Genomic DNA, 12,366 nt, shown 5'->3' on the forward strand with positions numbered 1-12,366 from the left:
CCAAGTGTGGTCCATTGAGTCATCAGCACATGTCTCTTCTCCATGTGCACCTTCTTCACAAGCACAGAGATTTTGGAGACAAGAAGTAGAGACAGAGCATTCTGCCACAAATAAACAAAGACTAGTTAACTAGATTGGTACTCTAGACATTTAAAGATTTTATGTTAATTAAAGGTAATGAGAAATATATACAAATATGTATTAACATAAATATCATGAAGTAGTTACATCAACACATTTCACCTCAACATCTCCATGTATGAGTATGATAAATACATCTTGATTGAATTCAACCTTCCATTACATTCCAGGTAGGATTTTTAAGAAATACGTTGATTAATTTGCTGTATAAATATAGTACAGAACAATGACAGGATATTGTTGTATCAAAATGGTTACATTGAATATACATATATATGAATATATATTCACACTTTCATGTATAAACATTTCTGTCATATTTTTCATTTTAAGACAATTTGGTCATTACCTATAAGAGAAAAATTGCACTCCCTGTCAATTTTTTTTAATTTAATTTAATTTTATTTGTGAACATACTGTACAGAGGAGTTACAATTACATGGGCAGGATAATGTGTACATTTCTTACCAAGCATTGCAGCCTCCTCCTTTGTTTACCCTTCACATCCTTTCCCAGCCTCCCCCCTCCCCCCCAATCCCAATCCTTCTCCTTCCCCCCCCTTTCCCCCCCACCGACGTTGTAAAGCTCCTTTTGGACATGACAACTTGTACTGCTCATTGTTGCAACAGGCCCACCTGTATCCTTAATCAACTGGTTTTTCCCCATCTCCTCCACAAGTTATACTGACATCAAATATAGTGAAAGCAGGGGTTATACTGTGGGGGAGGGCTATACAAAGCAACAAAGAGATAATCTTATAAATGCGTTAGAAACATATGCATGAAAGAAAAAACATTAAAATACACATCTAAGGGTTCATTTTCCTGACATCACATTTCCTGACATGCATGAAAGAAAAAAACATTAAAATACACATCTAAGGGTTCATTTTCCTGACATCACATTATCTGACCTTTTCCACTTGACTCATACATATACTAGATATTACAAATGAGGGAAACCATGGGACCTATGTTTCTTTGGGCCTGGCTTACTTCACTTAATAGAATTTTTTCCAAGTTTTTCCATTTCCTAACAAATGGGGCAATGTCATTCTTTCTGATGGAGGCATAGAATTCCATTGTGTATATATACCACATTTTCTTGATCCATTCATCTACTGAGGGGCATCTGGGTTGGTTCCATATCTTAGCTATGGTAAATAATGCTGCAATAAACATAGTTGTGCTGGTAGCTTTAGTGTGGTCTTGTTTGTAAACATTTGGGTAAATGCCCAAAAGTGGGATTGCTGGGTCATAGGGGAGTTCTATGTGAAGTCTTTTGAGGAACCTCCATACTGCTTTCCAAAGTGGTTGAACAAGTTTACATTCCCACCAACAATGAATTTTTTTTGCCCTAAGTCTTAATAGGAAGTTCTTATGGAAACAGTTTCTAACACTTGTAGCTAATATCCCTGAACAGATCATCTGGTAACTATGGATATCAGGTGCCTCTTCATCTACTCAACTCTCTGCTCTTAGTGGTCAATTCCCTCGAGGATCCCTGAGCATAGAGGGTACTGTGCCTTTCCCTAGACTAGCTGAGGAGTTTCATGGGAGCTAAGGCATGATATCTAAGCCTGTGTATCATTGGGTCCCTGATACTGTTCTATGGGGTGAGAGTATGTGCACCCTACACTTCTTGGAGAAACAGAACTTTTACAGTGGGATCCTTCTTTCCAATGCTGCAGAAACCATGTAATTTTTTGGTTATTACCAAACACTGAACACATCTGTTGTCACTTTTCTTAGAAGAGCAGGCTTTATCCTCCATTTTTCTTTCCTCACACTGTTACCCCCACCTGGCTATTTGCATATTGCTCCCTACGGAGGATCTTCCTTTCTAAGTCTGAAATAAAGACTGAGTGATGAACTTGCCTTGACCTGTCAAGACTCCTCATTTCACTCCTAAAAATTAAGTTCTTGTCTCAGCTGCTGGGACTGTTAATGCTCTGGATCCCTGGTAAGAGCAAAGGAGATGAGGAATGAGAGTGGGTGCGAGGGTGAGCTCTTAGCACCCATGGTGCCCAATCCACGTTTTAAATGAAGTAAAGGTCTTAGATAGTAAGAAACGTTCCAGAAAGTGCTAGAACTTATGCTTGGATAGATACTCTCCTGGTTGGAAGACTGTTGGTGACTCCTAGAGACTCATTTATGGTTTAAAATGTCTGTTCTTTTAATTTTTGCTGTTTTTACATCCTGCATCAAGGCATGATGTGAATAAAATGCAATATATATCAAAATATAAGTAATACATGCTTGTCTCTCTATATTTGTGAATAACCTTGCATTTCTGTCTTATTCTAATTTCAGGATCCAGTGGAGATGTTGTGATGACCCAGACTCCAAGTTCCCTGCCTGTCACACTGGGAGAGTCGGCCTCCATCTCCTGCAAGTCTAGTCATAACCTTCTGTATGAGGATGGACACATCTACCTCGATTGGTTCCTGCAGAAGCCAGGCCAGATTCCACAACTCCTGATCTATAAGGCTTCCAACAGAGCATCTGGGGTCCCAGTCAGATTCAGTGGCAGCGGATCAGGCACAGATTTCATAATGAAAATCAGCAGAGTGGAGTCTGAGAATATTGGAGTTTATTACTGCTTGCAACGTACACATTATCCTCCCACAGTGATACAGCCCTGAACTAAAACCTCCCTTCTGACTGGGGCAGCTGTGCACATGCATTGGTGGTCTGGAGAGCAGCTGAGCAAATTGTCTCAGGTGTCAGTGTGAGAGTGACTCTGAGTGGAGGTGAAAAGTATGTGTCAAGGAGACAACATACAATCTACAATGACCAGGAGAATAATCATGCAAGCACAGAAAACAGGAGATATCAGATAAAGCTAGTTGTATGTGTGTTATTGAGTTTTGAACTAATGACTTTACAAGTTCTCTTCCATTTCTGCTACACATCCAGACTTTTACTTCTTGTTTTTTTGTTTTTTTTTTTTGTTGTTGTTGTTGGTTTTTGTTTTTTCAGGTCGGTTTCTGTGGTTTGTTTGTCTGGGTCATAAACCCAGTCCTTTTTTTTTTATTGTAAAGATACTATACAGAGGGTTACAGTTACATGAGTGAGGTAATGAATACACTTCCTCTTGAACATTGTTACCCCCTCCATTGTTTTCCCCCTACCATCCCCTCCCTCCCTCCATTCCCCAAGGTTCTTTTTTTTTTTTTTTGATTGTGATTAAGTGATTACATAATTTCCGGAAATTCACAGTATTGTGGAATAATGATGCTCATTTAAAGTCACAAGTTCATTCTAACTTTCCTGGAGCAAATTGTCTATCACAGTCTGTAATATATAACGGTGCTCACATGTTATATACCATATATGTGATCAGCAGCATGGGGATATTTGGTAGTGGTTCAACCAGATGAGTGGGAGTTCTTTGTTTCTTAAGTCCTGTTAGTTTTGTCATTTCACCTAACATTTTGGATTTAGCATCCACTTATCAGGGAGACCATGTACTGTTTGCCTCTTCGTTCTTGGCTTACCTTGCTCAACATGATTCCTTCTAGCTCCATCCATTTCCCTGCAAATGCCATTATTTTGTCATTTCTAATGGCTGCATAATATTCCATTGTGTATAGATACCACAATTTTTGGATCCATTCATCTGTGGTGGGGCATCTAGGTTGTTTCCATATCCTAGCTATTGTGAACAGTGCTGCAATAAACATGGAGGTGCACGTGTCCTTGTATATTGGTTCCTGTTGTTCAGGGTAGATGCCTAGAAGTGGTATGACTGGGTCATAAGGGAGGTCAATCTTTAGCTTTGGACCCTCCAGACTGCTTTCCAAAGTGGTTGTATAAGTTTACATTCCCTCCAGCAGTGTAATAGCGTTCCTCGTTCTCCACATCCCCTCCAGCATTTGTCGTTGGCTGATTTGTGGATGTGGGACATTCTGACTGGGGTAAGGTGGTATCTCAGGGTTGTCTTTATTTGCATTTCCTTCACCACCAGGAATGATGAACATTTCCTCATGTGTTTCTTTGCCATTTTTATTTCTTCATTTGAGAAGTCCCTCTTTAGTTCCATTGCCCATTTAGTAATTGGTTTGTTAGGTTTGGAAGGGATTAGTTTCTTGAGTTCCCTGTATATACAGGATGTTAATCCCTTGTCTGATATATTGCTGGTAAATATTTTTTCCCAATTAGTTGGTTGTCTTTCTAGCTTGGTTGCAATAGCTTTATCTGTGCAGAAGCTTTTTATTTCAAGGTAGTCCCATTTGTCGAGTCTCTCTCCAACTTGTTGTGACCCTGGGACTTTGTTCAGGAAGTTCCTTCCTGTGCCTATTAGTTCAAGTGTCTCTCCTACTCTGTCCTGCAGTAGTTTCAGAGATTCAGGTTTAATGTTAAGGTCTTTAATCCATTTTGAGTTGATGTTGGTGCATGGTGATAGGCTGGGGTCCACTTTTAGTTTTCTGCATGTGGCTGCCCAGTTTTCCCAGCACCAGCGGTTGAAGAGGCTGTGTTTCTTCCATTGTATGTCTTTGGCTCCTTTGTTGAATATCAGCTGGCTGTAGGCCTGTAGATTTATTTCTGCATCTTCTATTCTGTTCCATTGGTCTTCGGGTCTGTTTTTGTGCCAGTACCATGCTGTCTTTGTTATTATAGCTCTGTAGTAGAGTTTGAAGTTTGGCATGGATAGCCCTCCCATATTGTCTTTATCCCCTAGAATTGTTTTGGCTATTCTAAGTCTTTTGTTGTTCCATATGAATTTTTGGACTGTTTTCTGTATTTCAGTGATGTACGTCATTGGGATTTTAATAGGAATTGCATTGAATTTGTATATTAGTTTTGGAAGTATTACCATCTTGACTATATTAAGTCGGCCTATCCAGGAGCATGGGAGGTCTTTCCATTTCCTAGTGTCTTCTGCAATTTCTTTCTTTAACTTTTTATAGTTCTCATTAAATAGTTCTTTTACATCTTTGGTTAGGTTAATTCCTAAATATTTTATTTTTGGGAGGTTATTGTGAGTGGGGTTGCTCCCTTTATTTCCCTCTCTTCCTGTACATTATCAGTGTATAGGAAGGCAACTGATTTTTGTGGGTTTATTTTGTATCCTGCTATTTTGCCGAAGTGATTTATGATTTCTAAGAGTTTGGGGATGGAGTTTTTGGGATCATGGAGGTATAGTATCATGTCGTCTGCAAAAAGGGATAGTTTAACTTCTTCTTTCCCTATGCGGATCCCTTTAATGTCTTTTTCTTGCCTTATTGCCCTGGCTAAGGGTTCTAGGACTATATTGAAGAGGAGTGGAGACAGTGGGCATCCTTGCCTTGTTCCTGATGTTAGGAGAATTGGTTGTAGCTTTTCCCCATTAAGTATAAGATTGGCTATTGGTCTGTCATAAATGGCTTTTATTGTTTTTAGAAATGTTCCTTCTATTCCTATTTTCTCCAGAGCTTTTAGCATGAATGAATGTTGAATTTTGTCAAAGGCCTTTTCTGCATCTGTGGCGATAATCATTTGATTCTTGACCTTGGCTCTGTTGATATGTTGAATTACATTTATTGACTTACGTATGTTAAACCATCCCTGTGTCTCTGGGATGAAGCCTACCTGGTCATAGTGAATTACTTTTTTATGTGTTTCTGGATTCTGTTGGCTAGAATCTTGTTAAGGATCTTCGCATCTGTGTTCATCAAGGAGATTGGCCTGTAATTCTCCTTTTTGGTTGGGTCTTTGCCTGGTTTGGGGATGAGTGTGATATTGGCTTCGTAGAATGAGTTTGGGATAGCTCCTTCCTTCTCTGTTTCTCTGAAGAGCTTGAGGAGTATGGGTATTAGTTCTTGTTTAAAGGTCTTATAGAATTCTGCTGTAAATCCATCTGGTCCTGGGCTTTTTTTTTTGTTGGAAGACTTTTGATAGCTTCCTGTATCTCATTATAGGATATTGACTTATTTAATTGGTTAACTTCTTCTTTGCTCAGTTTGGGCAACTTGTATTTCTCTAAAAATGCATCCATTTCTGCCTGACTTTCTTCCTTTAGAGAGTATAGCTTTTGAAAGTAGTCTGTTAGAATTGTTTGGATATCTTGGGTACATGTTGTGATGTTTCCCGCGGCATCCCTAATCCTATTAATATGGGTTTCCTCTCTTCTTTTTTTAATTAATCTAGCCAATGGGCCATCAATTTTGTTAATTTTTTCAAAGAACCAGCTTTTTGTTTGGTTTATTTTGGTTATGGTTTTCTGATTGTCTAATTGGTTAATCTCTGCTTTTAATTTGGTTATCTGGCTTTGTCTAGTAGCTTTAGGTCCCATTTTTTTCTTGTTTTTCTAGCTGTTTTAATTGCAACATGAGATTATTTACTTGGTCTGTCTCCATTCTCTTGATGTGGGCACTGAGGGCAATAAATTTGCCCCTCAGGACTGCTTTTGCTGTGTCCCACAAGTTTCTTTATGAGGTGTTTTCATTTTCATTGAGTTGTAGGAAATGCTTTTTTTCTTCTCTGATCTCTTCTGTTATCCAGGCATTGTTAAGGAGTATGCTGTTCAATTTCCATGTATTAGAGAAATTTCTGCGGTATGCTTTGTTATTGAGAGCTAGCTTGATTCCACTGTGGTCAGATAGGATACAGGGGATTATATCTTTCCCTTTGTATTTGCTTAAGTTCCTTGCATGAACTATGATATGGTCTATTTTGGAGAAAGTTTGTGAGCTGCTGAGAAGAATGTGTACTGTGTTATTTTAGGGTGAAATACTCGGTAGATGTCAGTTAATTCCGCTTGGAGTATGGCCTCTCTTAATTCAGTGGCTTCTTTGCCAATCCTCTGGTTGGTAGACCTGTCCTTTGGTGAGAGTGGTGTGTTAAAGTCTCCTAGTATTATCATATTGGATCTATTTTATTCTGTAAATTTGAGAGCATTTGTTTGACATATCTGGGTGCACCAATATTTGGGGCATATAAGTTGATGATGGTTATATCCTCCTCTTGGATTGTTCCCTTTATTAATATGTAGTGTCCATCCTTGTCTTTCTGTACTGATTTTAATGAAAAGTTTATTTTGTCAGATATCAGGATAGCTACACCTGCTTTCTTACTGGGGGCGTTTGATTGGTAGATCCTTTTCCACCCCTTCACTCTGAGTTTGTTTGTATGTTTGGCTGAGAGGTGGGTCTCCTGAAGGCAACAGATGGATGGGTCTTGTTTTCTGATCCAGTGCTCAGTTCATTTTCTTTAATTGGCGAATTCGGCCCATTTATATTAAGAGAAAGTATAGAGAGATGCATTGTTGTCCCTACCATTCTGTTTTCCTAAGTTTTTCTTCTTTGCTTTCCTCCTGTGCTTGCTCAGTTAGACTTTGAGTAACGCCTGTTTGGGGCAGGCCCCAGTTCCTGGTTGCTTTCTTCAGGTTGTGTCCCCCTCTTAGAATTCTTTGTAATGCTGGCTTAATGTTTACATATTCATTTAGTTTTTCTTTGCTATTAAAAGTATTCAGTTCTCCATCGAATGTGAATGCTAGCTTTGCCGGGTATATTAGTCTGGGTTGGCAGTTATTGGCTTTCAGGGCTCGTATGGTGCTTTCCCAGGCTTTTCTTGCATTCATTGTTTGTGTGGAGAGATCTGCAGTGATTCTAATTTTTTTCCCGTTGTAGTATAGCTCCTTCTTCATTTTTGCTGCATGCAGGTTTGTTTCCTTATTATTCAGATCTATCATTTTTACTATAATGTGTCTAGAAGTGTTTCTCCTGGGATCTTGCTTGTTGGGTGTTCGATAAGCTTTTGTGATGTAGTTAAGATGGTCGTTTTTGAGGTGGGGAAAATTTTCATTGATTATATTGTTAAATAGGTGTTGCATTCCCTTGCTCTGGAATTCCTCACCTTCGTCCACTCCGATTATGCGAAGGTTAAATTTCTTAGCATTATCTGCTTGCTCTTGAATTTCCCTTTGGTTTAATTTGAGTGATTTTTCCATATCTGTCACTTTTTGGTCCAGTTGGTGTATTCTGTCTTCTGTATCTGACACTCTACCTTCCATTTCATTCACTCTGTTGACAGTGGCTTCTATTGTGGTTTGCATGGAGGAAAGGGATCCCTTTATGGATTCAATGTTGGTTCTCAGAGTACTGATCTCACCTCTCAATGAGGTATGCATTACCTCTAATTTGGCATTTATCTCACTTCTTACTGAGGTTTGTGCAGCTTCTATTTTTGCATGCATCTCTTGTTTGATACCCTGTATCTCTTTTGATAGATCATCCTTGTGCTCTTTCAATTTCTGATCAATTTCTCACTTTATTTCTTGAGTCATTGCCTCCAGCAACCCTTGGATGTAGCTTTTGTCTTCCATTCTGCTTTGCTCCCACTGGGGCTCTCCCCTGCGTGGCTGCTGGCTTTTGAGGTGAGCTTGCTGTCCTGGGTGGTGGTAAACCTTGTGATTTTTCTCTGTGATTTTTGCATGGAGGTTCAGGAGACTGCTCTTCAATTTTGTTTTGGTGTGTCTGTCTTTGCTTGGTTGCTGATTCTGTATTGGTAGAGAGAGTCTGTGCCTGATCTGGGTTCTGTTGGGAGCCTATTTCCAGCTGCTATTCTGACTTACTTAGGATTCTCAGCTCTCTGCTGTAGATTGCTGGCAGTTCCTGCCTTTGGAAGGGTTGAGCAGCCTAGACTGCTTGTGTTTGCTCCTACGGGTGCTCTTGTGAAGAACAGATGCTCTGGATGCACTCTCCCAAATACTGGAGTCTGCTATGGGCTCCTGATGCGTTTTTGTTTGTTTGTTTTGGGCTGGTTGTGGGCTTGAACTCTAGGTTTGGGTGCTGTCCCTCAGCTCTTCAGCTCAAGCCTGGCACCCTACCATTTGAGCCACAGCACCACTTCTGACCCTTTTTGCTTTTGTGATGCTGAGGAATCAGATCCAGGGCCTCATACATCCAAGACTATCACTCTATTGCTGAGCCGCCTTAACAGTCTGAGCTCCTGCTTACTATCAGGTGCTGGCAGCCTGTGTTGCCCAATTCCCAGTCTAGGGTGTATGGGTGGAGTTTTGGTGGGGTTTGGGCTTCTCTTGTCCTGGGCCTCCAGGTCTTTTGTTGTCACAGGCGTGCTTCCCGGGGAGTGTTGTTTCCTGGTTTTCTCCCCTCTGTTGAGGAATATGCTCAGCTTTTTACTTCAGTTGGGAGGAGTTGGTCATGTTGTTCAGGTGCCGGATCCCCGAGCCTGGTTCCGGCCCCAGCCTGGAGCGGGCTCGTTAGGCCTGTGCTGATGTGTATACCACCTAGGTTATACAGCCTGGGGGACACAGTTCAAATTTCTACTGTTAGTAGTCTTGACCCAGGGGTGCTGTTCCTGGCTTGGGCATTTAAGCTCCCTTCCAGGGGCGCTCTTGCTCTAGCCTGGCCAGCTGAGTGTGCTCCACAGGCTGGTGGAGCTCTCAAACAGTTCCCAGTATTAGTGGGTCCTGTGGTCCGGGTGCTGGGGTAGGGAGTCTAGGTCAGGGTCTGGGGATTCCTCCAGCTCTGGTCTCCCTTGAGGGATACACTTCCCCTGTGGGGTACTCACCCTGGAGCTGGTTGTTTCTGTGTGGTGTAGGTCGTCAGTTGTTGTTGCAATCCGAGTTCAGTTGGGGTGGTTGCGGGCTGGGTTGGGCGGTGGTGGCTCTGTGTGATTCTTTTCTGTCTCTGCCTCTGTCGAAGCTGTGGGGTCAAAAGTGTCCACGCTCAGGCAGCTTCTTCGCGGTGCCTCTGGGGCCCGGGCAGCCCCGCCAGGTCGTTGCGATCGAGATCAGGCGGGTGGTCTGCGGACAGGTCCCTTTGTCACGCTGCTGGCTTTGGCGGGATGGAGCCTTTCTGCTCTGGTGGAGAGTGAGGGGTGGGGGTGGGATCCTCGTGGAGACTCCCGGCTGGTAGGTTTCTCTGTTCCTGGCGATCCGCTGTTCTGCAAACCGGTACCTGGTGATCTGCCTAAACCCAGTCTTTAATTCACTCACTGCATTTTTCTCCTGTTTGACACTAGAAGAGATGGCTGACATAGGAACATGCATGTTTACAGAGAAGTGTAATATGAGTAGACTTCAGCTCATAGGAGAGAAAATACCTTGGCTTCTGAAGAAGAACATCTTGGGATAAGAAGGATAGAGTTATTCTTAATGGGGTTGAGGTGGAATCTCAATTTTGTTTTGATTTGCATTTCTTTTATGGCCAGAGGAGTTGAGCATTTCTTCAAGTGTCTATTGGCCATTCTTATTTCCTCTTCAGAGAAGTCTCTCTTTGTTAGCCCACTCATTAATGGGTATGTTGTTTCTTTCAAGATTTGTTTTTAGGGGATTTAATTTTTGTGTTCTAAATGTATTTTAGGTATGAGGTCCTAGTCTGTTGTATGGCTAGTGAAGGTCTTCTCCCAGTCTGTGAGCTTTCTATTGATCTTGCTAGCTATGTCCTTTGCCATGAAGAAGCTCTGCAGTTTAATTCAATTCCATTTATCCAAACATTCTTTGATTTGTTTTGCTTATGGGTCTTTTTAAAATTTTATTTTCTTATAAAGATGCTGTACATAGATGCTATGGTTATATCAGTATATGAATACATTTTTTGTTAGGCATTGTTACCCCCTCCTTTGTTTATTTTCCCCCCACTATTCCTTCCCTCCCCTACCTCCCCTAGTGTCCATTCCCTCTCACAGCTTCCCCACTCACCCCCACCCCAAAGGTGTAAAGTTCATTTACAACATAGCATCTTGAGATTATTGTTGCAATGATTCATCCTGTGTCCTTGTTTCAGCATTTTGTTACTCCCCTTCCCCTCCCCAAATTAGATTAAATGTATATACAAGATGCAAGGTACCAGTGACAACAGGGATATGCCATAGGAGGAAGAACATAAAAAAAGAAACAAACAAAAATCACACAGTACATTGAAAACACCAACAACAAAGAAAAACCTCTTTTGTCCATATCTTGGAGTTAATGTCACTTAACATCATCTTATATGGTTATATGTACATAGATTTTGAGCTTTTCTATTGAACTGTTTGCATTTTTTTTACTTTCATTTCTTCTTTTCTTTTTCTTTGGTTTATTTCCTTCTGTAGCTGCTTTCTTTTTTTCTCCATACCCTTTGTCCTGGTTTGTGGTCATTTGGATAAATGTCCAAAAGTGGGGTAGCTTACTGTTTTCCTTAAAGGTAGGTTTATATGTGCCAATTTCAATTTTGCTTATCTAGTTATTTCAAAAACAGTATAAAGAAGTAGTGATTTTTATCACCAAAGAAGTGGATACAGAATGCACTTGAGCATAATCCATCCACAACACCAAGCAATAAAGAAAGATAAATCCAGTTCATGGAAATTCCTAATCACCTTGTCCCTCTGTATCTTTCTGACCCAGACACTCCCTGTGTGTCTCTGGGTGAAGTCTTATAGACAGACTAGCCTTTTTATACTTTCTGTCACCTTAGCCTCTTGACAGTCTCCTGATGTGAGGAGCTTCCTCCAACAAATGTCAGTCATCCCCAAAATAAAACTGGCATTTGCTCCTTATCAATGATATGGGGTTTTTTTTTGTTGTTTGTTTTTGATTTATGTGATCAGCCCACAGACTTAACCATCCTCCCAAAATTTCAAAACTCCTGAGCCCAAATTGTTCACTCCTATTTGATGGACACAAACAATTCACTTTGAAGAGCTTCTGGCCTGACATTAAAATACCACACATGGTTCCAATCTATGGACCCAGACCAAGAACATCAGACAAAGGAGCCTGAATGGCTGAATACAAAGTGTTCTCTTTAAGTCCTTCCTCCTTTAATTGCCTCTGGTCTTTAGGAAAGACATTGAGAAGCCTGCATCCCACCTGGGAACAAAAGACACTCCTCTTAGGACCTTACTCTTTTTCTTGACCAGCTTGTGGTCACCATCTCTGGTGACTTCAGCATTATGTGGTAACATAGGAGAGTGCCATTTTATGTCAGTCACCATAGGACAGTTGCCTGCCCATATTCTCCTTTAGTTCTATAGATAGTGTACAAAAATTGAAATGGCTCCTTTCTTTTTCTGTGTGCTGGTTATGATCCTTGTACTCAGAGCCAGGAGCCATATTGAGCATTTTTGGCTCAAGGCTAGCACTCTACCACTTGAGCAACAGCTCCACTTGTTACATTTTTAATAGTTACACTTGGCTGTGAACGGTCATGCTCAGATCAAGGCCTCCTGAGCAAGGAACTAGGATTAGAATTGTGAGCCACTAGCACCTGGCTGAAATGGCTTGTTTGGGCCC

The sequence above is a fragment of the Dipodomys merriami genome, unplaced genomic scaffold (genome assembly GCF_024711535.1).
Source record: "Dipodomys merriami isolate MVZ:Mamm:240054 unplaced genomic scaffold, mDipMer1.0.p SCAF_489, whole genome shotgun sequence".
Classification (NCBI taxonomy): Eukaryota; Metazoa; Chordata; class Mammalia; order Rodentia; family Heteromyidae; genus Dipodomys; species Dipodomys merriami.